We start from the raw sequence: 27,980 nt of genomic DNA, 5'->3' as shown, positions 1-27,980 counted from the left end.
GAGATACCTTTTGTTATGCTTTTGAAAATAATTTCATCTTAGTCTTAGATCCCATCAGAGCCACCACATTATACAAATCCAGGGGGCACTATTCAGTTGGTAATGTATGTGAATGGTGCCCTTGGTGGTGGACAGCACCCTGACTGCCTGGTTTTATGCAGTGGCTGAGTTCCAGTAGTAGATACTTAGCTGGCCTGAAAGGTAGAGCCAAATTGCCATTCATTTGGGAGGTATTCATCTCAGTCACGGTGAAGTGGTACCTTACTCCAATGAGGATGATATCCACTGGATCCTTGAACACCAGAAGCCTAATCCAGTCCAGTTACGAGATCTCTCCATTCTTAATTCAGCTAATTAAAGGTTTGAGACATACTAGAATTGGATCTTTTGGGGTACTAAGTGTTATTTCTTTCGTTTACCCTTCCTTCAATCAGTTGATCCATCTACTCACCCAGCCATTCTCCATTTATTCCATTTATCTGTCCATTTAACAAACACATCTTGAATACCACTATGAGCAGGTCACAGTGATAGAGGCTCAGCATTTAGGGGTAAACTGGTTACCTTTCCTGCTCTCGGGCAGTTTATAGTATAGCAGGCAACCACTATAACAAACAAGAGGCAGCTAGAAGAGAGTAAGGTAAATCCCACAGTCGGGTAAGCCCAGGACTATATGACTTACAAGCACAGGCACCAAGCTCAGTCTTGAGACCAGTGAATCAGTGTGACTAGGAAGTGAAATAAAAAAGAGAGACAAAAGGAAAAGCAGGGGAACCTCTTTCCTAGGGAGAATCAGGAAACATCTACTCATGTAACCATGGGCAAATGACTCTATTTAACATCTCTAGGCTTAATTCCTCTTTAAAAAGGAGTCTTTATTAGGGGTATAATAGACTCATTAAGCATCTTAATATCCCAGGCCCAGTCCGAAGATAATGTAATCCTTTGCACAGTGCTCTCTCCTTAGGACCCCTCAAGAATAGACCACTTATGTTTTTGAGTCTTCTGACATATTTAAAAACAACAACAACAACAAAAACCAGTGCTACAGCAAAAGATAGGACATAGTTTTAACGTTTGCAGTTAATTAATACTTTTAACATACACATAGCAATGCAGTATAATTGTGCTGTTCATCAATTGCAAGATGTATGAAACATTAACTGAAGGTACTCTAAAGGCAGTATAGTCTGATAATAGACCCCAAGTTCAAATACTTATCATTCCTTTTACTGTATCTTTGTAACTGTAGACATAACTTTATTTTACCATAACAAAAGTCTAAATTTAAGGCTTTTCATGAATAGGAGACCTGGGTCAAAGATCTTCTTGCCCCTTCCCTTCCTCGGCAACCTCAGTAGGTATGGGATGCTACGAGATGACTCTTTGGACCAAGGTTTGGCTCTTTCAGATCCAGGTTCAGTTGCCTGTTAATGGAAGAAGCCAAAGTAGGGTAAGTAACAGTGATCCAAGGACTATCTAAGCAGCAAGATGGGCCCTACCAGAACCGCATTTGTACCAGGGCTCAGCCTTCTCATTGTATTTCTCACACTCCTGAAGGAAAACATTTAATTCCTTGGACCATTTCTTTGGAGGTTGCCACATTTCTAGTTGGGACTTCTCTCCTCTCCTGACCTCCCTATTAGAAGTGAGGCCATACTATCCTCTTAAGTGCTTTGCTTTGAAAAGTGAGACAGAATTTGGTTATACTAGAAATGAAGTCATATTCAAGGTAAGCGAGCTTGAAAGATTTATTACTTTGTCTTTCTAATTGTAGTTGCTGTACATAAATGAAGTTGACATTTCTCTCCTTTCCTGTCTCATAAGATAAGGCTGTTACAAACAGACCTTACAGGATTGTCAGAAGTTACAACTTCTGTATTTTTAGTTTTCATCATCAACTGATTTGAGGGATGCACATTCCTTATTTCCATCTCTAAATGGTTTTGCACAGTGTCAACATCATTTAATTAGTGATATGGGGGCGGGGAAAGCACATCTATTTCAGTGGAAATTTGAAAAACATGTTGCCTATGTTGTAGATAAAATATTCCCTAGATACATGACTTGAAAATGAGACGTCCTATAAAACCAACAGATGAACTGAAATTTGGCGTGAGTTCTGATGGTTTGGTGCGTGACTGTAAATAAGTCTGAGAATCTACATGTTTTTGCCCCAGTGGAATATTTGTGGCTAATATAGATTCTGTTGAATTTCAGGTTTGCTGCTTAATCTGGGCCTCACATAGGCTACCTGCTAAAAGGTGGGCATTCAGCATCCTTCATTAGGCTAGAATCAGACACCCCATGCAAATCCACCACCGTCTGGGATCCTTTGGGGGAATTTTGTACCTTCTCACTGTAGATATGGATGATTTACAAACTGAGAAGCAAACTGTCAGATACAACTTAAAAATATGGTATCTTTAGGGAACATGGAGTAGTTGACAAAAATAACTTGTTGATATAATTCTTGCTGTTTTTTTCTGAATTCACGTTGTATGTGTTAGGGGCCTGGCCTGGCACGGCACATCAGCCTTTCTCCTTTCCTCTGTTCTTTCCTCCCTCCCACTGTCCTTCCCTCCTTCAATTTCTTACCCCCTCTCTCTTTTTTTCCTTTCCTTACACCAAAGACTGGTCCATTTCTTCGCCTTGTTCCAGACTCTGGCAGTAGAGCACAACACTCAATGACCATTAAAGGAGCTAGGTGTATTTGGGTTCTAACAGAGACCTTTAAAAAAAAAAAAGTTAAGGTAGAAAATAAATAAAATACATATAATAAGTTACGTAAGTCTTAAGTGCAGAGCTTGATGAATTTTTACATCCATGTGCACACCCACATGTCACACACACACACACACACACACACACGCACACTCATCTATGTAACCATTACCCAGATCAATATATAGAACACTGAGCGTTCCAGCAGGCTCCCTCGTGTCTCCTCCCATTGAACACTTCTCCTGTCTCCCAGAGGTAATCATGATTCTGACTTACCCCCCTAGATTATTGTGCCTGTTCTTGAATTTCATATAAATACAGTATGTATTATTTTGTTCTAACTTCTTTTTCATCCACATTGCTTGCACGTAGCAGTAGTTTGATTTTTTGTTGTTGTTGTGCTGTCTAGTCTTACATTGTATGAATATACCACCATCTTTATCCATTCTTCTGTTGATTTAAACTATCTCCAGTTTTTAGCTACTGCTGAGAACTTTCTTATATAAGTGGATGTATGCACTCATTTCCTACCTAGGATTGTTTGTTCCCTGTGTAGGCATATGTAGGCATAAGCAGCTCAGCTACAATAGATATTGCCAAACAGATTCCAAAGTGATTGTACCAATTTGCACTAGTACCTCCATGCGTGAGAGTTCCAGTTGTTCCTCGTCCTCACCAACATTGGCTATTGTCAGCCTTTCCGATGTTTTGCCATCCTGGTGGGTATCTCATTATGATTTGAATTTGCATTTTTTCTGATGTAGAGTATTGAGCACCTTTTCAAATGTTTATTGTCTATTTGGAGACTTTTTTTGTGTGAAATACCTGTTGAAATCTTTTCCCATTTTTCTTTTTAATTGGGTAGTTTGTCTTTTTCTTGCTGATTTGTAGAAACAGCTGGGTTTTAATCCTGACTGCTTCGTATTAGCGGTGCTTGGACAGGCTGCCTCATCTTTTTGAGCTTCATCTATAGGATGGGTCCAATAATACCTGTTTTATAGGTTGTGGTGAGGATGGCTTGAAGAAGTGGATGTTAATGACTAGCTGTGGTTCCAAGCACAGAGACGGCGTGGGTGACTAGTATCTAAATTGAGAAAAAAATCTATTCTAATATCAGATGAGCAGCCCGTTAAGATATTTCAATATATTTCTTTCTCTTTCCCAATGTCCTCTTTTCTTTTTTATATTAGTAGTACAAAAGGAAAGACAGTGGCCATGGGCATAATACATGATAGGCCAAAGTGACTGATCTCTTACAAAGGATCACTAGAAGTCGTATCTATTCTCCTAAGAATTTTGTGCTTGCAACTGGGACAAATGAGAACCAGAAGAGAGTTTCTGAAAAGAAGAGAATAAGATAAAATGCAGATGTAGGACCCAATTAAAGAAATCTGCCTGCCCTGGGTAGTGGTGGGAAGCATGTCTTTTATTTCCTCTTTCTTCTTTGTCGGCCAGCTTCTTGAGACTTCTTTTCCTCATTTTCAAAATAGGAGTAACAATACCTTCCTTAAAAGGTTGTCAGGAGACCTGGCACAATCTTGGTCTCCTGTAAACACTTCACATCTGGAGGATTCTGGGATGGGTTACGGTCATGGTGATAGTGCTAGCCGTGATTGGATGGTGGTGATGGTGTTGAAGATGCTGAATGGACCACTTCTGTTAGGAGACTTGTTGCCAGCCCAAGTGTATAGCTGCTTCAGGGACAGAGGCAATGGCAGTTTCAGGGAGTAGTGTGAGCTGCAGCATGAGGTGGGAAGGCCAGAAAGGGGGAAAGAGTCCTCTGCTCTGGGAGCAACCAGCACAGGATGCCCACTTGTACACCAGATTCGTGTATGTTGGAGTTGATATGGGCGTCCCAAAGCATATTACTGTGATGGATTATATATTCCTAAAATATATAGAAATCAGAATAGGAAACATATCCTAGGGACACAGGCAGTTATTGAAACTCGCCTTGAACACCCATATCAGCAGTGACCAGAACCTGGTTTCAAGGGAACTTCCTGGAAAAGCAGCCTCCTTCAGACTTTCAGACCGCTGAGAGGCACAGGGTTGTGACTGCTGAGTAAACACAGGCTTTGGATGTGGACAGAAGTAGGTTTGACAAACAGCCCCTCCATTCTCTGGCTCTGTGATCTCGGATAAATTACTTCCCTGAGGCTTCCTAATTTATAAAATGGGGACAATAGTATCATCCCAATAGAATTGTGGTGAGAGTTAAGTGACATAATACATAAGAAGCACCAAGAGAGGCCCTGGCAGGTAACAGGTGCTCAAACTGCAGAAATATATCCATGTATCTGATGAGTCGATGTGCACACTCTATTTCCATGACAGCTGTTTAGTGAGCAGAGTGGAGTGATGCAGAGGAGGAGAGGGTCTTTCGATGTAACCAGGAGCACTTGCTAGACCTTATCTCTGGGTTGTGGATAAAAATGGGCTTTCTTGCAGAATTTGGTCTCTGTAATTCTTCCACTACAACGTTTAGCGTTAGAGCAGTTACAGTTGAGATGAGTCTGCTGTGTGACTCATCCACCATCAAGGCCAAGTTGGACAATTAATAATTTACTAACATAAGGCCCACTGATAGGCACTTTCAAATGGTGCATACTGTAGGCTTAACTCATTCTCTCTTCCTCATTAACTCTGATCTGCTGAAAGCCCTTCAGCACACCCTAGGTAGGATAGGCTAGGCCAAGTGGAAAGGACTAGTTGGCCCCCATGGGCTAGTTTTTCTTTTATTGCCAGCTCTTGCGCTCTCTATCCCTGAGTCTTTGCATATCTGCCAGAAGATAAGCACCCCCTACAGTGGTGCCCCGCCCCCAAGAAGCACACTTGCCTTTCACATCACACTCCCTGGCGAGTATCAAATCTGTGTTTCATGCCCCCTTTACTTACTCATTGTGACAGATGTATTCAGAAGCTTATTTGGCTGGTATATGAGCACAGTGACAAGTTCTAACATGCACATGGTAAATATACTGTTGGGAGTTCTAATTTGTGTTCTGAAGGCAGCAGGAGTCAAAAGACACAAAGATGATACTGTAGGTTCAATGTAAGTTGCACAGCTTCAAGGAGGGAGGGGTGTGGTCTTGTAAGACAGGTCATTTGTAGAGAGATATGGTCATACAAATGTAAAGAGTCAATTTTGACAGCATCCCTTGTGCAATCAAAGTCTAAAGTTCCTGGAACTTTGATCTCTGATAGTGCATTGCAGGCTCATTCTTCTCCTTTAGCTATCTTAAATCGCATATTTGCATTGCATGAGCCATTTTCGGTTGTAATAGCTGGAAGCTTGCTTTTTCTGCATTTTCTTGGAAAACCTGTAGAAAAAGCTCATTTGTGTTCCATTCAAGAAGACGGTCATCTTTCACACCTTGAAGAGAAGTAATGCTAGAATTGTGGCACTTGAAGGTAAACGTTCCATGTCTGCCCTATTTCCATTTCTTGTTGAAATTTACAGCCATAGGAATTCTGTTTATTTCCCATTTGCTGTTTGGTCCCCCTGTTGACTTACAAAAGCCAGAGAATTGTCAATGGAGTTGTTTCTTCATAAAGGGGTCTCTTCCTCACACTTTCGTGGCAGCTCAAGTTAAAATCCAGCTGGAAAATACTATCTCAAGCTGATATATATATATTTTTAATGGTGGAAATCAAAGGTTATTATAAGGAAAATACCCATCTCTTTGGGTATATAAATACCCAAAGCTAAGTGATACGTCATTTATCTTTGACATATGAAAGTAATTATTTTCCATAAGTCATGAAAAAAACATGAACAATAGAAACTCTAATATCACTCTTCTCTTACATGTTGATCTTATTATATTCAGGCGCTTTGGTCACTTTAAAAAGCATCAGATATAAGGAGACAGTTCTGTTTTCCTTCCTAACACTATTTTCCTTAATAACCAGAATATTTGTTACTTCTTATAATCATTATAAACTTATGTCCATATCTAACTAGACATCATTTTCCAGACAGAACTTGGCTGCAGAATCTAAACAACACAGATTAAATTATTATCATATGAAGAGTGTTTTTCATTTTTATCAGTATCTCCCTTGGTCTGTTAGCACCATTATTTCTTGATTCTCAGAAAGTAAGAAATCAATACTTTTTTCTGCATTTGGCTGTTGTTGAACATAGATGTAGATGTTTAATGTGGTAGTTTTCTTTTTTCCTGAAAAGCTGTTAATTCATAGATGTATCTTATAATTAATGACATCTTAGAACTAAGAAAATTTTGGTGTTATAAAAATTACCAGGCTACTGCTTTAGTTCCTTAGGGATTTTGCCTACAATTAGAATAAATTGCCATTCGGTGGCAATAATACTTCCCTCTTATCTACCCTACATGGTTCACTCAATGGCACAGAAAATTTAGTCCAAGTCTCCAGTGAACACCTTAATTTTTTTCATTCCAAATTAATTTTTCTCTTATGTAAGTAATACATACCCATTTTTTCATTAAAAACAAAAGCATCACAATAAATTTTAATACCCTCTTTAACCATCCCACCCTCATACTGTTTTCATTTGTCTTCCCCAAAGGTGACCATAGATTGCCATTTAAAATTATTCCTCTGGGATATTTTTCTAATCATTCATAAATATATATATGAATCCACAGAAAATGGATAATATATAGTAGAGAGAGAGTGTGTCTGTTTGGATTAACATAAAGGGTACCACAGTCTTCTTTGAAAGTCTTGGTAAAATCTGTCTGTAAAGCATCCTGGCCTGGGACATGATTTTTTCCTTATAAAAGCTAGGAAAAGGGGGCAAGGAGATAATTCTTTAACTTCATTTCATTTTGGTTAGTCATTGCTCTACTCAGGATTCCTACTGCTTCTTGAGCTAGTTCCATTAATTTATTGCCCGCAAAAATGATCTATTCTAACTAGACTTTGAAATTAACTGGTATAAAGCTGTACATGGTATTCTCTTATACATGAAAATAAATCTCATATATTTTTAATGCCACCGTTTTTGCTCTAAAGTTGATTTCTTTTGTGATTTCTCCCCACCCTCCCCAACCCAGGGTCATATTTGCCAAAGGCTTTTCAATTTGATTAGTCCTGTCATAAAAATAGCTTTTTCTCTTGATTTTTTTCTTTATTGCCTACAGTTACCTGTCTATAATTCTACCTTAATTTCATTATTCCCTTTTTCTACATTTTAAAAACAACTTTATGGAAATGTAATTCACATACTATACAACTCACCCCGTTCTCAAAAATCCAGTGTTTTTTAGTATATTCACAAGGTTGTGCAGCTGTCACCACAATCTAATTTTAGATGTTTTTTTCTCCCTCCAAAAGAATCCTAGACTCATTAACAGTTATGCTCCATTTCCTCCCGAATCCCATAGCTTCAGGAAACTACTAATCTATTCTCTGTCTATAAATTTGCCTGTTCTGGACATTTCATATCAATGAAATCATACAGTATGTAGCATTTTGTGTCTGGTTTCTTTAACTTAGCATAATGTTTTCAAGGTTCATCCACGTTGCAGCATGTATCAGTACTTCATTCCTTTTTATTGCTGAGTAATATTCTATTGTATGGATATACCGCATTTATTAATTCATTTGTTAGTTGATGGACATTTGGTTTGTTTCCACTTTGGGCTATTATGAATAATGTTGCTAGCAACATTCATGTACAAGTTTTTGTGTAAAGGTATGTCTTCATTTCTCTTGGCTATAGAGCTAGGAGTAGAGTTTCTGGGTCCTCACCAATACTTTTTAATGATGGCCATCCTAGTGAGTATGAAGTGGTATCTCATTTTGGTTTTGATTGGCATTTCCCTAATGAGTAATGATGTTGCACTTCTCATTTGCTTATTGGCCACCTGTGTATTGTCTTCGGAGAGATGTCTGTCCAAGTACTTTGCCCATTTTTTAATTGGGTTATTTGTCTTTTTGTTGTTGAGTTGTAGGGGTTCTTTATATAGTCTAGATGCAAGTCCCTCATCAGGTATGTGATTTACAAATATTCTCTCCCATTCTGTGGATTGTCATTTCACATTATTGGTAATATTGTTTTCAGCACAAAACTTATTGATTTTGATGTAGTATAATGTACCTATTTTTCCTTCTGTTGCTTGTGCTTTTGGTGTCATTGTCTAACCCAAATTTACTCCTATGTTTTCTTCTAAGAGTTCTATAGTTTTAGGTGTTACTTTTGGGCCGGTGATCCATTTTGAGTTACTTTTTATGTACGGTATGAGGTAGGTTTCTAACTTGATTCATTTGTATGTGCATATCCAATTGTCTCAGAACTATTTGTTGAATTTTCTTTCATGTTTTAAAAAATTCATTTCAGTTTTATTTTTATAGCTTCATGAATAGAAAGCATAAGTCATTAATTTTCTGTCTCTCCGTTTCTCTAATAAATGCATTCAAGGCTATAATTCCCTTCTGTGTAGGAATCTAGGTCTATCCCACAGATTTTATTATTATTATTCTTGATAATTTTTCCTTCTTTTTCTGTTAATTTCTGTTTTTATTGCATTTTACTCCATGAAGGTGGCCTGTATTGTGTCACATAATAAAATTGAACATAATTTTATTCAAAGGACATTTCTATTTAAAAATAACTATAAAGTCTTTTTTTCCAACCCTATAGATGTATTATACTTCCTTTTACACCCAACAGTGCTCTGTACTTGGCATGTGCTAATACATATTTAAGGGAAGATATATGCAGAGCAAGCTTTTAGAGGAAATCCACACCTAAATGTTAGAAATGATTGATGTGACAGTAATAACTAACGCTTACTGAGTACTTTTCTCTGTGCCAGGCACTCATGTAAGTACGTTGCCCAGTATTTACTCGCTTAGTCTTCATAACAATCCTATGAGGCAGGAACTCTTTATTCCCATTTTACAGGTGAGAAAGTGGAGGTGTAGCAAGGTGGAGTCTCTTACCCAATGATTCACATCAAGAGAGAGCCAGAGGGGTGGGTTTGGAATGCAGCTAGGGTGGCGCCAAATGCCACTCTGATAATTACTATGTTCTATTGCTTCCCAAGTGGTCACTTTTCCACGACATTTAATTGGCCCGATTCCTAATCATTTCTGTAATTGCTTTGAACACAGTCAGTGAAGGAAATTCTTGGCCCTTTTCTTTCAGTTGTTTGTTAAATAGTGTTGTAAAGAAGTGTCTACATTTTGCTGCCACTCTAAACTGGGCCCTCAAGACACTGCATAGCTCAACCTTAAGGATTAGAAGTCAGACACGCAGGAAGGAAGGCTAGCCCAGGACCTTATTGATTTTCATTTTTTGTGTGTGACAAAAGAAAATTCAGAAGAAATGCAATTAAGCATCTCTCCTGGCTTAGGCTGGAGACCACACAAGCTCAGAGAGTCTCAGTTTTTGAGATCAAGTGTCTACACTGATTAAAAACCAAGTAGATTTTCATGGAATCTTTTCATTGTGCCTCACTTATACATAGAGAAACCTGGTCTCTGGAGCTCTAGTTGAAAATAATTTGTTATTGTTAAGCGTATTTCCAAACCAAATTAGGGCTATTTTTCTCCCCTTATTGAAGATTGGAAAGCTACATCCTTGAATACTTATTGAATAAAAGTTCCCTTCTTTCTTTCATAAAGAGAATGGCTTTTATAGTTTTGTTCCCATCGGTGCAGTCTCTAAGCAGATTCCTAGCAAAAGAGCAATTTAATTTGTTCTGCACAATCATTTTCTTGTGGAAAACTAATAACACACAAATTTCATTTTTCAGCATTAAGTTGTAGCTAAAGGCTTTTGAAAGTTTTATGTGGAATCAGCTTTCCTTTTTCTTTATTCTTTTTTGATGATGATTGAGAGGGGAAATGATGTAAATGTTCACATGTATTATGTACACGGTTGATAAAGAAACCATCCCCTTAAGTTTTTATTGTTTCTCGCAAACCAGAAATGTAAGCTAATACTTTGCATTCAGCTCTCAAGGCCTTTCCATCTTCCTAAAAGTAGATGTGAGACAAGAATGAAGCAAACGAAAATGTTTTTCTTCCAAGGTGTCTCATTCACTGTTTCTGACGGCCGAGTGACATCCAGGGTGCTGGTGTGTGCATTTTGCTAAGCCCTGGGAGCTGTTCCAGTTTGCAGGTTTCCTCAGAAGTAGAAGATGGGGGCTTTCATTTTGTGAGTACACTTTATGTAGAGATAACGTCATAATAACAATGATAGGTGACATTTAGAAGCACCTTTTATGTGTGGTGAACTGTGTCAGACACTTGTATATATTATCCTCACAAGTAGGTAGTTTTGGTACCTTTTACACATGGAGAAACAGGTGCAGACCTAGCAAGTAAGTTACCTCCATGCCCACAGCAGGAAAGTGGAGAGATGGGGCTAGAACCCAGTGAGTCTGATCCAGAGTTGAGTCTTTTGACCATCATAAGTGACCGGAAGGATGAGGAGCTTTAGAAATGCCATCCCTCCACATCCCGGTTTGTGCAGGAAACAGACAGCAAGACAGACGTGCACACAGTGACTGCTTACTGAGTAGCAAATATCGAAGGAACACATTTTGGTTTTTCATCTGCTGCAAAACCCAGCTGATACTGCATTCAAGGGAAAGATTTATGTTACCTTGCGATGTGAATGGCTCTGCTGCCCTCTCACCTTTTCCTCCCTCGTTCCACTTCACCGTCACATGAAGTCTGGCCCTCTACCCATGTTGGATCTAGGTTCCTCATTGCCTGTGTCCTCTCTTCCCGCCAGGAAGAGACATGTCCCTTGCTTCCTCCCTCACTTTTCTTATTTTCTTGTCATTCATCCCCTCAGAACATTCCTCCTGCCCCGTTATCTCCTCCTGTCCGAACTGAGTCAGGAATTCTCCGAGGATGGTTGCACGTGGCTCTGTCACACCTGGGTTGGGGAAAGGCAGGCAGCAGACGCCTCCTTCCTTTGACAGTCTGCGGGGTTCTCTGCCTTACAGCGAGTGGCTGACGTTTCTAAGGACTGGCCACTTGACAATAGAGAAGAAATGTGTGCCTTTAGAGCCAGAGGGCTTTCAATAAAGTTTTCTTGCTAGGGAGGGTGGGAGCTATAGGGGAGGGATGCCTCATCAGAAACAGAGTGAAGATGATACCACTAGGCTCTTACACATTGTTTTAAAGAGTGGATTTGAATGGCACAGAGATAAGCCTTAAAGAAACAGCTTGATTCTGAACCAGTTTCCACCTTGAATTCTTGACGTGGCTCTTCCTTGAAAGTAGATTTCACAAATTAGTATGCTATTCTCCATCCACCTTTAACTTCAGGGAAAAATTATTTCAGACATCAGAGTTATTATCTTTGAAATTCCCTCCAGAGTTGACGAAGAGGCAGAAGGGCAGCAGTGGGTCCTACCTGAAGGCGCTTGGAAGCCTGCTGCCCCTTCCTCTTGGGAAGTCAGGGTTGCATGCCTAACCAAGAGAATCATCCGCTCCCCCCGCCCCCCCACCCCCACCCCGGCTTCCCCGACCCGTCCACCCAGCCTCCTGCGTCTTGCAAATGGAGCAGCCTCATTTCCCGCCTTTCCTTGGCCAGGGGCTCCCGCAGGACCTCGCGGGCGATGGGGACCTAGCATGCCTGGTGGGAGAGGCAGTGCCCGCCTCGCTGGGCTCCCTCCCGCCCCGCAGGTGCAGCCCTAATCCCCCTGGCCTAGATATCCGGCAGCCTCTAGGAACCCGGGCTCTGTGATGTAATGCTCTTTTTTCACACTCCCGGCTTAAATACAGATGGAAATTGTTGTCATGTGTTAGAAATGTCGCCAGTAATATAAAAGGCGCAAGCTTGGGCATCTCCTCTCCCTTCTCGCACCATCACCTGCTCCTGCCGCCAGCGCCTTCTTCCCTCGCAAAACCTCTCCGTGGTCAGGAGGCCGAGGTGCCCCCAGCTCGCCTAGAAAGGGGTTCGGATCCCCCCACCCCCCCACCCCCCGCCTCTCTTACAGCCGCTGCAGAGCCGAGGACAGGCGTGGTGGGAGGCTCTTTCAGGCTCACAAAGGGAAGGATTAATCTTGGCGATCGGGCTGGGATTTGCAGGCAAGTACAAGTGGTCCAAGATCGCCCCCTCGCCGCCCCCGCAGGCGCCTGCCCACCTCTGGATTCGAGCGATCCGCCCCTGGAGGAAGCCTGGGCACAGGCAGGCGGCGGCAGAGGCGCCCCGCCGCCCGAGGTTTGCGCTTGGGTTGTGGGAACATCCATGGAGGTGAAGATGCCATGTGTGGTGTGTGGACCAGAGAGGAGGGGCGGGGAGAAACCGGGCCAGCTTGGGAGGGCCAGATGGCTGCGGCTGCGTTCTAATTCACCGGGCAGGCCCGTTTGGCCGGGCAGGGCGGGCGGGGGAGGGCGGGGGGAGAAAAAAAATCAGGGGTCAGTGGGTAGGGAGAGGCCGGGCTCTGGAGCAGATGCCTGGCGAACAATGGGGCTTTTGAAGGAGATGCTGGAGGAAGTGTGGCGCGCGCTTTGTATTGCCTCCTCCGCATTGCAGGTTGGAATCGGGCAGCTAAATTTTAATGAAGTGCATTCCAAAGTGTGCTCGTCAGCCTGGGCTTTCGAGCGAGGGGCTCGGCTGAATGGGGACCGGCGGTGGGAGGGGGAGGGGACCGCCGAAATGAGTTCCCGATGGACGGTAAAGGAGGAGATGAAAGCCTGCTCAGTGTGGAGGGCAGGGGAAGGGATGGGGGGAAAAATCAATACGTCCCCGTGCATGTTAATAGGCTCCAGCAGGTGTTGGAAAATGTATGTTGCTGCATTGTTCCGGCGCCCAGGCTGGGGAAGGCGGGGGAGAGGCTGAGCTACTTCTCCCGGGCGCGGTGGGCAAATGCCTTTGCACTTTTAAGGGCTTTACAGGCTCCCGGGGAAATGAAAGGGGGAATGAGCTGCCATACCCTCCTCCCGTTTTCCCCATTTTTAAAAGAGAGTACGTGCAGAAGGCTTTTTAAGTTTCCTGGAAATTAACGTGTGTGTATCAGAGCACTGTCTCATCTAGATAAGGTATGCATGTCTGTGGGCAGCCAGAAAATAGAGAAAGCAGGATCTAGAGTCTCTGGCTTGCTGAGTGCTTGGGAGCCGAAAGGCTCTTGTCTCATTTCTGGTTCTTGTAAGTGAATGGGCCAAGCCAGGAAGGCTGGGCGAGGGCGAGGCGGGTGTTTAAAGAGGCATCAAGGCTCGCCCTTCCCCTTCCCCAGTCCTCAGTCTGTCTGACCTGAGTACCAGGCAGCAGTGGAGTATGCAAGGAAGCTGTCATGTCCATGGTGTTGGAACACAGACTTTGCCTCAAACACAAAGAGAATGGATTTGTGTCTGAGCCAAATTATATGAGGCTATGTGAGCATACTTATAAGGATTAGGAGGTATGTAGTGTCCTTTTCTCTTTCCTAGAGTTTACCACGCTCTCACTTTGTCAATTGAGAATCATTTAGGAGAGTACTCATGAGCATGTGCTGACCAAAAAAGCCTTGCTGGTTTTCGTTGTTGCCTGTTTGTTTGTTTGTTTGTTTGTTTTACACTCCTCTTGAATTCAGTGCTTTCAAAAGGTTCAGGCATGTTTGTTGGGGGCTCCAATAAAACTGGAAGCTTTTGCATGAGGTCATTATGACTTCTTAATATTAAAAATATTTGGCTGTGGGTGTGTATACAATGCACATGAACCCATGTATATGCACTTAGCAACCCAAGAATAACATATTGTCTTTCTGGTTCTGGGAAAATAAATGCATTTCTTAGCTGAGAAAAACTTGTCTTTTATCACCTGTAAGGCTATTACCTTCTTAAAATTGGTGTTTTTTGATAACTTTGGAAGCTCTCAAGTATTGGTTGGATATGCTCTTAGGTTTTTTTGTGATTTAACTTGCACGGGAACTTGTCAACAAGATGCAGCTCATCACTTGCCAAGGAATTTTAGTGATGTTGAAAGCTTTAGCAGATGAATGGTATCAACAGAGACTTGATTCCTCCATTTCTCAACTGAGCAAACAGAAGCAGGCTGCTCTACCCTCCCAATATCTTTCCTCTTCTATTTTGGGAAAAGGGGATGGGCCAGAGGGGAGAGTTCCCTGCTGATGATACTGGTCTCTAACCCTGAGCCCCGCTACCCGGACCCCACCAAATTAAATACTGAAGGTTACTCATTTGCATCCCTCTGTAGTTTCTTTCTTAGGCTGTATTTCTGTGGCAGCAGTAAAAAAAAAATGTTTGGGTTTTGGTATTTGGATTTGTTGTGCTTATAATAAAGAGATATGGGATCAGTTTGCTGTTCTTTTCACTGAATTATAGCTCCTGAATGGGTCTGTTATTACCTTTAGACTTGAGTCTTACCTGCTTGCTGGTCTGTGCTGAGCAAAAACATGGGCAGTTGTGTTTATCATGAGACCTCCTCCGGGGGAGACCAGAACCCCACTGCCTTTTAAGTTAACTGAGGTCAGAAGAAGCCGTTTGTGATATGGCCCGTGGTGTGTTTCCTGGAGCTACCAACCATTGAACCCAGGTTCTCTGAAAACTTTCAGGTAATAGTTTCATTAACAGAAAGGACCACCTCAAACCAGTGTATTTTTCCGATACCTAGGACTGTCTTTGTGATCAACAGCTGTAGCTCCTTGACATTCTTAAGTATAAGAAGACAAACTATGCCCGTGCATTAAAGGCACCACAGAAGCCATGACAGTAGCTGGTATTACTAAGGCACATGTAGCAGAGGCTTCTGATGAGGCACTCCCTCTCTCCCCCTTATTTTCCATTCTCTCTTAGCATATGGATGTGGGTAGGGGAGAGGAAGAAGAGGAGAGAGAGAATGAGCCTCCCATATTCACGAAGGAGCCAATCATCTTGATTAAGTGATACCAGTGACTGAAAAATTAAATTGTAATTTCTGTTTGCCCCTATGCTGTGTCACATAAAGCAGGTGATGTGATATCAGTAGAGATTGCTGATTTAATAATCCCAGTGAGTATATAGATCCCTGATGCTGGTTTATTAGGGTTGCTGTAGGGAATAGAATTTGGGAGACACCAAAGGTGTCTTTACTAAAGGTAAAAGGATTTCTAAAGGGAAAAGTAAACATAGAGATGATAGTTCTAGAAAATCACAAGATCCACCCCCCATCAATACACCCCAAGTATTTTTTTCCTTGTAAGTATATTTTCATGGCAAAATCCAGTTAGAAAATGGTGATCACCATTTTCTCAGCATGTTTGCTTCTTCTTCTTTCTGAAAATGTTTTTATGTTGATAGTCAGACCCCAAATATTTGAATGTAAGCACATCCCTTGCAGTCATACTGACACCCTCTGGCACCAGAAAAACTGTCAGAGCATTTTTGAGAAGTCTGGTGGGAAGAAAAACCAGCAATGCCAACCATTAATTCAGTAATTCTGCTGATGGCTGTGTCTGACAGCCGGTCGGCTCCGGGTGACTTTTAGGCTTTTGGAGTATTATAAACACTAAGTGCAAAGATCTTGCTGGCTTACCGGGTCTTGATGCAAGTTTCTGCCCTTGGGAATCTCTAGCACAACTACATGATCAATTTAGGATGCCCACAGCCAGGAAAATTATGCCCAAACAGTGCCTCTGAAAGACTGTGATATGCCGTTTTCACTGATTTGATAAAAATGGCACTAAACCCGTTCACTCCCCAGTAGTCTGTTGAGTTGATGACTGAAGGCTATCTAGATACCCGTTTTTGTTTTTACCTGATAACAGTTCCAGAGCTGCTGTTGCTGATTTTTATTTCTTCTTCTAATGAGGTTGGTATCCCTTAAAGTTTCAATAGGCTGTCAGATTTAAAAACAGAATGGGGAAAATATTACCTAATTTTTACTAAGATGTTTGAGAAGATTGTAAGCATGAGTGTAAAGAGGAGGTCTTAAAAATGAATTACTAGGCTGAAAGTTCTCGAATGAAAAAATGTTGAACGTGTTGACATTTGTGGTTATCTAACCTGCAAGGGCAGCACAAAAGCATAGTGCATGTAACACTGTTTTGTGAGGCTTAGCAGTTTTGTCCCTGGGTTTTCACTATTTCTCTTTCTATATCCCAGTTCTAAGCCCAACACTTACCTCGTAACGTGTGTTCAACAAATAGTGGATGAATGAGTGGATGCATTGAGAACTTAGATCAGTCATTGTTAAGAAGTTTGAGTTATTTCCTGGAGTGGAGCTACTCTTAGCAAAACAGAGCAAAAAGCACAACTCCATGAAAAATCATTTTAAAAATAATAAAAGGAAACACCATTTTCCCTCATTTTTAATAACATACATTGTTTCCCACAAACCAGTTAGTTTTTCCTGTAGTTCTGTTGGAAATTTAAAAAGCATTGAGATTTCTACTCACTGTTTAATTGATCTTAAATGCTGTGCTGTTCTCCTGATTAGAGAATCTCCTTTTCCCACGACCTGTCCCACTATAGTTGACCTGGGTTCTGAATTATCGCACTGGGTATACTTCTTTGCCGCAATAAAGATTAGATCAGTGGGAATCTACAAATTTGACAACAACCATATTAAGTAACTTGCCTATGAGACAGTAAGTGCCATAATTTTCTAATTAATTGTGGAGCAATGCCAAAGAGAGTTGCTTTAAAAACACGTAACGATTGTAATAGAGACCTGAAAGGGAAGCAAAAAAGTCTAAAACGTTTAACTCCTTATTTTGAGGCTTAATACTCTAGTTTATGGAGGCCTTTGCTATTTCTTTTTTAAACCCTTTCATTCATTACTTATGTTTTTACCTGGAGGTGGTCTCATATTAGAACTAACTTACTTTATAAATGTTTGAGTGCCTACTATGTGCCAGGCACTTTTTAGGTATTAGGGATAGCGCAATGACCAAAACAGACAAAATCCCCCTGCCCTCCTAGAGCTTGTCTTGGAATCTGTGTTAATTTAGTCCTAATAAGATCAGGGAGTAGGGAAAAAGGTTGAAATGATTAGTTAAAATGAAATCTTTCAGCTGTGAGAAATTTGTGCTTAAAAATTACTGTGGTTGGTAAAACTGAGGTTTGCTTGATTGCTTGCACAATGAAACAATGCAGTATAAAATTACACATGAGCCCTCATTCTCTCCTCAGCCTTACTCCTCAAAAATAACATATTTTTAAAATATATTTTTAAGTATAAAGTTTATATATATACATAAATTTGGTTTCCCTCCCTTTTTACATTAGTATATACACACACAACTTTTTTTCTCTTTTTTCTTTCAAAGTAAATGGTATCACACTCTACATCCTGTTCAATCAATAACAACTTCTTTTCCCTACCTGAAATTGACACCTTAATATGATAAAACAAACATTCCTACCTAATTTTTGGTAACAATGACCTGGTAGCCAAAGCCTGGGCTTGAGGGTTGACGTAATCTATTTAACTATTACTTGGATGGAGAGATTTAACATTGTTTCTATTTTTTCAGTATTACTAACAATGCTGTAATAACTATCTTTGCACACTAGTAGCTTGGTTTTTCTTATTGCCATTACAGATGGCCAACTTTCCACATTAGTACATGTATGTTTAGTTCATTCTTTCTAATAATTGGAACCTACATTTATTAGATGACTCTTTGCTAGGGCTGGTTCATTTTGTTCTCACAAAACCTCTAAGGTATTCATTCAGCAAATATTTATTTAGCAAACTTTATGTGCTAGGAACTGTTCCAGGTGCTTGGGATATTATTGACCAGAAGAGATAAAGATCCCTCGTGGGGATTATGTTCTAGTCAGGGAGACAGACAATAAACAGTAGATGTACTCAAGTGAGTAAATTACTTTGTATATTAGAAGGTGGTATGGGGGATGGCAGAGTAGAGTAAGGTGGTCAAGACCATGGAGATGGGGCATGTTGCAATTTTAAACAGGGTTGTCAGGGTAGACCTCACTGGGAAAGTAGCATTTAAGTAGAAATTTGAATGAAGGAAGGAAGGAGCCTTGTGTGTATCTGGGTGAGGTACAGATGCCCCGTGGAAGAAATACAAAGCCCTGAGCAAAGGCCCTGTGGCAGAAGTGATACCTGCGTTGTGGGAAGAGTGGCTGGAATAGAGAGAATAGTGGCTAGAAGTGTGGAAGGAGAGATCAGAGTGTAAGGGAGAGCAGACAGGTCATGCCAAGCATTTTAGACCATTTTAATTACTTTACTCAGAATGAAATGATAGTCATTGCAAGGTCTTGATTGGGATAATGACATGCCTCAATTAACATTGGAAAAGTCTCACTTTAGGTCATGTGTTAAGTATATATGGATGGGTGGAAGCAGAGAGCACAGGTAGGAAGCTGTTACCGAAATCCTGGTGCAAGATGGTTAGAACAGAGTAGTAGTAGTAATAGAGGTGGTGTAAGAAGTGGTTGGGTATATTTTGAAAGTGTACCCAAAACAATTGCCTGATGGGTTAAGATGAGGGGTGTGAGAAAGAACAACAGGTTTTTTGTTTTTTTTTTTTTAACTGAACACCTTAAAGGATGGAGCTGCTGTTTGCTGGATGGGGAGAGCTGGGGCTGTGTCATCTCTTGGTTTAAGATCTGGAGTTTCATTTTGGACTTAACTGAGTTTGAGAGATTTATTAGACATGGAAGTGGGCTGTCAGGAACACAGTGAGCTTGGTGTGTGGAATTCATGGAGAACATCACTATACCATGATTTCCATCATCATTCCCAGGTGTGGAATGCTAGAAACAGTGCTGAAAAGGAGCATCCTTGCACATATACCTGGGTGCCCAACTGTGAATCTTAACTTAGGTTAAACTGAACGTGGCATCACTGAGTTTACGAGTGTGTGCATTTTAGGATTCGAAAATACTTTCAAATTACTCTACCAAAAGAATTGTATGATTTGTGTTCCCATCAATGTGTATAAGAGTATTTATTTCCCTTCATCCATGCCAAAACTTAATATCGTCTTTTAGAGTTTTGCCACTTTGATAGGTCAAAGACTTTTTATAGCCTTTTACTACAAGCTCATGTGTCTTCTGGTCTCAGAAGCTCTATCCAGCTTCTGGAAGACGTAGAAATTTTCCCTGCTCTGTGAAGGTTTGTACAATGGTGATGTAGGTCATACTTGGTAGGACAAACTAATTGCTTGAGGACTTAGCTCTCTGCAAGAGGATGTAACATATTCAGCATTGTTCAAGCAGCTGATTAAACACTAATGGGGAGGCAAATCATGGCGTGAGAGGCTAGTATTTCTGGGAAGCATCAAGTCATTGATTGTTGAATGTGCAGTCATAAGAATTGTGAGGGACCAGCAAGGGGAGAGACACAGAGGCCCTTGTATGTCCTGCCAAGGAGCCTGGAACTTATCCTGAGGGCAGTGGCAGTCTTAGAAGAGTTTAGGGTGGGGCATAACATGGTCTTATTTGTATCTTTTGAAAGCCACTCTGGCAGACATCTAAGACAGGGTTCGTCAAACTATGATCCTCAGGCCACACTGCCTGTTTTTGCTAAAGACGTTTTACTGGAACACAGTCCTATGTTGATGTATTGTTTATGGCTCCTTTTGTGCTACGGTGGTACTGATAGTAGTTGAATCAGAGACTGTATGGCCTCCACAGCCTGAACTATTTACTGTCTGGCCCTTTCCAGAAAAAGTTTGTCAACCCTTGATTTAGGGGATGAAATTAATGCAGCGGGGGCCAACAGGGAAGCTATGGCCAAAGTGAAAAGTTAAGGCAAAGGAGGAGGGGAGGCCCAAGAGGTATTCAGGAAAGAGAACTTAGTGAGTGATGGAACAGGAGATATAGAAAAAGGGAGGAGTCCAAGATGGCATGCAGGGTCCTGGGAAGAGTGACCAGGCAGACCGGAAGGTCATAAGGGAGCTCTCAGTGGAAATGTCCAGCAGAGTGCAGGATAAATGAGCCTGAGTATGGTATAAGTGGGTGTTCAAAATGGCAAGTTTGGACCTGTTTTCAAAGTATCTTGTTAATACATAAAAGTCCAGAAGCATCTTATCCTGCTGCCCCATCTAATATCCTATTCTGGAGATGCGTCCCTTCTCTGCCATTTTTAATCTTTCTTGACCATTCAAGGCTTGGCTTCATGTCTGTGCCCTTCAGGAAGCCTTCTCTGCAGACTACAAGCTGTCCACACTGACCTATCCCTGCTTTGAACCCTTATATAATATAGTGGAAATCCTTTACTGCCTACATGGTTCTTCTCTCAAGTAATCATTTCTCATTTCCCTATCTAGATCATTAATTCAAGGATAGTTTCCATGTCTCATGCATTTTTGTGTGCCTACCAGGTCTACCATGAAGTCCCAAATTAGGTGTATAAATGTTCATTTCTTATTTACAGAATAGTCAAATGATGGGACAAAGCAAACTTATTCTACCTCAAATATCATTCATTCAGTCATTCAACAAAAATGTATTGAGTACATTGTATATGCCAGGCACTCTGCTAGATATCAGGTGTATAATGATTACCCTCATGGAACTTATATTTTTAATGGAAGATAGAAAAGATGTTACCCTCTATGCTCTTCTAATTCATAAAACTATAGAGCATAATATTGCAAGAGAACTCTGAGATTGTATTCTTGCTCAGCCCTCTTATTTTATGTATTTTTTTTAAACATCTTTATTGGAGTATAATTGCTTTACAATGGTGTGTTAGTTTCTGCTTTATAACAAAGTGAATCAGTTATACATATACATATGTTCCCATATCTCTTCCCTCTTGCATCTCCCTCCCTCCCACCCTCCCTATCCCACCCCTCTAGGTGGTCACATAACACAGAGCTGATCTCCTTGTGCTATGCGGTTGCTTCCCACTAGCTATCTGTTTTACGTTTGGTAGCGTATATATGTCCATGCCACTCTCTCACTTTGTCACAGCTTACACTTCCCCCTCCCCATATCCTCAAGTCCGTTCTCTAGTAAGTCTCTTATTCCCGTCTTGCCACTAGGTTCTTTATGACCTTTTTTTTTTTTCCTTAGATTCCATATATATGTGTTAGCATTCTGTATTTGTTTTTCTCTTTCTGACTTACTTCACTCTGTATGACAGACTCTAACTCCATCCACCTCACTACAAATAACTCAATTTCGTTTCTTTTTATGGCTGAGTAATATTCTGTGTATATATGTGCCACATCTTCTTTATCCATTCATCCGATGATGGACACCTAGGTTGCTTCCGTGTCCTGGCTATTGTAAATAGAGCTGCAATGAACATTTTGGTACATGACTCTTTTTGAATTATGGTGTTCTCAGGGTATATGCCCAGTAGTGGGATTGCTGGGTCATATGGTAGTTCTATTTTTGGTTTTTTAAGGGACCTCCGTACTGTTCTCCATAGTGGCTGTATCAATTTACATTCCCACCAACAGTGCAAGAGGGTTCCCTTTTCTCCACACCCTCTCCAGCATTTATTGTTTGTAGATTTTTTGATGATGGCCATTCTGACCGGTGTGAGATGATATCTCATTGTAGTTTTGATTTGCATTTCTCTAATAATTAATGATGTTGAGCATTCTTTCATGTGTTTTTTGGCAATCTGTATATCTTCTTTGGAGAAATGTCTGTTTAGGTCTTCTGCCCATATTTGGATTGGGTTTTTTGTTTTTTTGTTATTGAGCTGCATGAGCTGCTTGTAAATCTTGGAGATTAATCCTTTGTCAGTTGCTTCATTTGAAAATATTTTCTCCCATTCTGAGGGTTGTCTTTTGATCTTGTTTATGGCTTCCTTTGCTGTGCAGACGCTTTTAAGTTTCATTAGGTCCCATTTGTTTATTTTTGTTTTTATTTCCATTACTCTAGGAGGTGGATCAAAAAGGATCTTGCTGTGATTTATGTCATAGAGTGTTCTGCCTGTGTTTTCCTCTAAGAGTTTGATAGTGTCTGTCCTTACATTTAGGTCTTTTATCCATTTTGAGTTTATTTTTCTGTATGGTGTTAGGGAGTGTTCTAATTTCATACTTTTACATGTTACCTGTCCAGTTTTCCCAGCACCAGTTATTGAAGAGGCTGTTTTTTCTCCACTGTATATGCTTGCCTCCTTTATCAAAGATAAGGTGACCATATGTGTGTGGGTTTATCTCTGGGCTTTCTATCCTGTTCCATTGATCTATATTTCTGTTTTTGTGCCAGTACCATACTGTCTTGATTACTGTAGCTTTGTAGTATAGTCTGAAGTCAGGGAGCCTGAGAACTTGAACTGCCCATCTCACCAGTAGAATGGTGAGGCTTTCATCTGCGTTGTTCAGATTGAACAATGTCATTTGGTTTCCATTCAAGAGCATAGTAATTCATTGTTTTAATGCACTTTTGTATATAGGGAGTTGCTTGTTTTTATTCTGGTGAGTGTCCATTCTAAAGTGGGGTTTTTTTTTCCCCTGCTATTAATACAACCCTACCAGACTTGTGTTTTACTGCAAAAGCTCTGCCTTAATGGGGTCAAATTTAGGGAGGAATGCTTCACCCTGGTTCCCATTTTATTCTCATATAATATACTGATATCTGTATTATCTGTATTCTTGGAAACTGACATGGAAAATGAAGGAACACGGAGTCTCTGGCAGCTTCCTGTTTTCATCTTTACAGGAGTTGAAGGCATCAATTTTCATTTCCTGCTCTGAATTACTTGTAATATAGGTTTTTAGTGAGTCTTTGGTAGGCAGATGAGCCTGAGCTCTGGGCCTGTTCACAAAGGAGCCTCTAAGGAAAGCAAGAGAATAGGCTCTCAAGCCCCAGGGAGGGGACCATATGTGTGCTGGGGAATTGAGATCCGAGAGCGTTGCTCTCCCATCAGTGCCAAGGGGAGCTGCTCTGGCTTGCCAGACACTTCCTAAAAGTGCTTGCTGATCGAGTGCCTTTGCTTGGTTTCTTTGTGTTATGATATGTCATGCAAAGAAGTGGAGTTGAAGGTGCGGCTAATAGTCCAGTGACAGTAAAAAAGCATCAAGGTAAAGAGAGATTTTGGGGCCCAAAGATATCTTGTTGGGGAATGGCAAAAGATGTCAAAAGGAACTAACTATGACTTTGATAGCAAAGCACTGACCCAGCAGTAGATGAGGATGGAAACTCCCAGGGCAACTGACCAGGTTATTCTTATGGTGCCTCTTCCCTGATGGGAAACCAGCAAGCCTTTGGAAAATTACAGCTTCATGACAGTTTCTCCCCTGTAAAGACATACATTAGCTACAGCAGATTTTGTGACATTACAGACTGAAGAGAAACCTGCCTCCCCCCATCCCAGAAGCTCTCCTGCACCGTGTTTTTGTATTTTCCAGTATCCAGAGTGAAGGTGCTGGAGGGAACTGTTCTACTTGCCAACTAGAAAGAAGGTGTTAAAGAAAAAATGTCTGGTACTTGCCAGTTGGAAAATATGTATGTTCCAACATTTTGTCTTTAAGAAGACTACTTGTAGTTTGAGATGGCTGTAATCTAGGTGAGTTTTAAGTATTTTAATGCATCTATGTTTAATTTTTCATGTTAAAATTACAATTTTTTGAAGTGAATTTTATTTACCATTTAGAATTTACTTACAATAATATTTGCTCTTTTTGCTATATAGTTCTCTGAGTTTTGGCAAATGCATACAGTCTTGTAACCACCTTTTCATTCAAGATACAGAATAGTTCTGTGTCCCCCTGCCCACCCCCCCCCCGCGCAAAATTCTTTCCTCTTACCCACCCCCCCTTTTTTTTGGTCGCACTGCGCGGCATGCGGGATCTTAGTTCCCCGGCCGGGGATTGAACCCGTGCCCCCTGCAGTGGAAGCACAGAGTCTTAACCACTGGACTGCCAGGGAAGTCCCTCCTCTTACCCTTTCGTTGTCAGTCTCTTCCCCCACCCGTAGGCAACCATCTATTTTCTGTTCTTAATAATTTTGCCTTTTCCCTAATGTCGTATAAATGGAGTCATGTAATATGAAGCTTTTAGATTTAGCTTCTTTCACTTAACAAAAGTGATTTCAGGTTTATCCTTATTGTTGCTGGTATCACATTTGATCCTTTTTTCTTGCTGCATAGTATTCCATTGTATGGATGTACCACGGTGTGTTCATCCATTCACTAGCTGAAGGACAGTTGAGTTGTTTCCAGTTTGGGGGGATTATAAGTAAAGGCAATAAAGGAGCTTCCAAAGAAAGCAAGAGAACAGGCTCAGAGCCCCAGGGGAAAAAAATCAAAGGTGTACTGGAGAGGTTTTGTGTAAACATAGGTTTTCATTTTGCTTGGGTTAATACCTAGGAGTGAGATCACTGGGTCATGTGGTAAGTATGTGCAACATCATAAGAAACTGCCAAAGTCTTTTCCAAAAAGCCGTACCATTTTGCATTCTCCCTTAGCAGTGTTTGAGAGTTCCAGTTGCTCTGCATCTTCACCAGCACTTGGTGTTGTCAAATTTAAAAAAAGGTTTCTCCCCCCTAGACTTTCTAATACACAGTGTAGGGGTATTTCATTGTGATTTTAACTTGAATTTTCCACATGACTAAGATACTGAACATGTTTTCATGTGTGTATTTGCCATCCATATGTCTTCGGTGAAGTGTCTTTTATCCATTTTTTAAAGTAGAGTCTTTTTTAATCACAAATTTTAATGGAATGCACTGCCACTCAATCCTGCTAACATTTGGCTTGCCTGATTTTTTACAAAATACCAAAAGTTTGATACTTTCAAACACTTATAAACATCTTATTTTCTTTTTTAAAATTGAAGTATAGTTGATTCACAATATTGTGTTAGTTTCAGGTGTACAGCAAAGTGATTTATATATGTATATATGTACTTATGTGTGTATGTATATATATATATATATATATATAAAATAATCTGAAAAAAATATATCTATAAAGAATATATATATGTAGTTTTCAGATTCTTTTCCATTTTAGGTTATTACAAGATTCTAAATATAGTTCCCTGTGCTATACAGTATAAACATCTTGTTTTCAAACATTAAGCTTTTGACAGGAATTAGTCAAGTCTGGACTTACATCTTGGCTCTGTCATTGACTATCTGGCTGAGCTTAGCAAATCATTTGACCTCTGTAAGACTCAGTTACTTCATCTGTAGAATGGTCTCAATGCCTAATTGCTGATGGGTGTTAGGATTAAGTTAGCTCATTGCATAAACACAACACATAGTAGGCATTCACCAAATAATAATTCTTCTTACAAATATCAGTATCACTGACTCAGGTGAACTTATGTAGGCAGGTCCACGTTATCCATTGTAGCACCAGTGTCTAGTATAATACCAAGTGCATGAAAGGAATGAATGAAGTGGTTGAATGAATAAATGAGTCAAGGAAAGCATGCCTACTGTTTATACTCAACTCACCAAGGATATCACACATACAGTTTTGTGAGGCACTGTCTTGAATCTAGGGGTATTTGCTGAATTGTAGCTCTGTTACATTTTCCATTTATTTTAGTGCTGTAGTTATTGATATCTTTTTACCCATGCACTTCAAATTTATTTTTAGGGAGGCTGAGGGTATAAGGATTTGGGATGTCACATGATTTTCTTCTTCTTCCCTCTGTTTTTATATGCTTTTTCAAAGGTCAAAGAACCATGACCCATGACTCATTCTTAGGTTTCTGTCCCACTTGAAAGGGATACTTGCAAGTAATTGCAGATAAATCTATGGCTTCCCAGCTTTGTTAAACGCTGCTCATCACTCAGTTCTGCTGGAGGTTGCTGCCAATTATGTCTTGGCTGTTTTTTGGGTAGTGGGTGTGTGTAGGCTGGTCTTTGCCTTCTCCAAGAAAGAGGGCCTGTAGATAGAGCCTCTTGAGTTCCTATAACCTGACCCCATTTTGAAGAAATTGCTGACTTTGGCAGGGTGCTTTCAGAGCCTCACCCATTCCAGAAGTGGTCTGAAAAAACACTGTTCCAGCTGGTTGCTGCTGAGTCAGCTGTTAGAACCGGGCCAGAAGATCTCATTCTGTACGCTGAGCAATATTGGAAACCAACCTTCCACCCTAAAGGGAGGAAGTTAACATTAAGCCAGTTTGCTCTCTTCTGCAGAAGTAGCTTTTCTAGGTTGTGGGAAATGGAAATAAGGGTGGAGAATGTCTGAGTCTGGATGCTCTGTGATGTGTTAATTATTTTATGTTCCATCTAGCTTCGAACTTCACACCACTGTCGCTGTGGAAAGTTCTCCAAATTGAACTGCCTTTCATATTCTGGTAATCCATTTCACCTTTGAGAGTCTAGTAGAAGCAGTAATCTCATCTTTGAGGAGAAAATGACAAAGCTCTTCTTGGTATAGATTTTCAAAGCAACTCTCACACTTGGTAAATTCCCACCTAACATAAATGTGTTTTTAGTTCTTCTTCATTAAAAAGTTGGTTAGAACATTCCTTCGAGTTTTTACAGAGTCATGTTCTTCTTAAGCCTCATCTTGGTCGTATCTATTAGACCCCTAAGAGCTGGCCTATAGGGGTGCAATTATAATGAGGAGGTAAATGCACTTGAACTTTGTCCTGCTCTAGCCCTTTTCTGTTGCTGTTCATGTGTTTTGGTGATGTTGGCATAGCTGTTTCAAAAAACCTTGCAGTCAGCGCACACTTGCCCTTGCCATTGGTAAGAAACCCCACTATAAGAAACTTAAGGAAGTTGATGGAATTCAGGGAAATGGGTTCCAGTTAGAGGTCAGAGAAACACATATTATTTTCGAATAACAGAGACAGTGGCTCTGTCTTACTCAGCTGTCCTTTCTCGCTGTGGCATTGCTTCATTTAACTGCCTTGCAAGGAGCATGTTTTTGAACCTGAGAATAATGCAAGTGATGTCATTATGAGTTAGAAGACGTTTTAAAATTAATTATAATATCTTTAAATGGTGCTCCTCTGAGAGCAGCAGTAACATGCTGAAAGAGAAAGAACTTAACTTCCAGACTTGGGCTGTCCACTGTGGTAGCCAGTAGCCACGTGTGACTGCTGGAGCATTTCATATGCGACCAGGCTGCGTTGAGATAAGCTGTCCATGTAGAATATATACCAGATTTTGAAGACTTGGTATGAAAAAAGAAGGTAAAATATCTTATTAATAATTCTTTGTTGATTTCATGTTGAAATTACAGTATTTTGGATATATTGGGTTAGGGTAAAAATTTAAACAATGTTAAATTTATTTCACTTGTTTCTTTTTACTTTCTTCAAACCGTTTTTAATTATAGTTAATTTACAATGTTGTGTTAGTTTCAGGTGCACAGCAAAGTGATTCAGTTATATATTTATGTATATGTATACAATGTATATATGTATTTTAGATTCTTTTCCATTAGAGGTTATTACAAGATATTGAATCTAGTTCCC

General features: G+C 40.5%; 1 protein-coding gene across 24 annotated transcripts in view; it reads left to right on the top strand.

Annotated features, from left to right (window-relative positions):
* Positions 1–27,980, top strand: part of MAGI1 (membrane associated guanylate kinase, WW and PDZ domain containing 1) — a 610,830-nt gene that overhangs the window by 372,904 nt on the left and 209,946 nt on the right. Inside the window, exon 1 of one of the 24 annotated variants that reach the window (XM_082412062.1) lies at positions 12,691–12,768. The exons of 22 other annotated variants lie outside the window; for them this stretch is intronic. The gene's annotated coding sequence lies outside the window, so the exon portion shown is untranslated. Of the gene's footprint in view, positions 1–12,690; positions 12,769–13,197; positions 13,217–27,980 lie in introns of those variants that run through there. One more of the 24 variants, XM_082412064.1, reaches the window with a different exon arrangement.

The sequence above is a fragment of the Balaenoptera physalus genome (genome assembly GCF_965194825.1).
Source record: "Balaenoptera physalus genome assembly, chromosome: 11".
Taxonomy (NCBI): Eukaryota; Metazoa; Chordata; class Mammalia; order Artiodactyla; family Balaenopteridae; genus Balaenoptera; species Balaenoptera physalus.
Note: the sequence above shows the minus strand (reverse complement) of the source record. Positions and strands in the feature narration are given on the sequence as shown.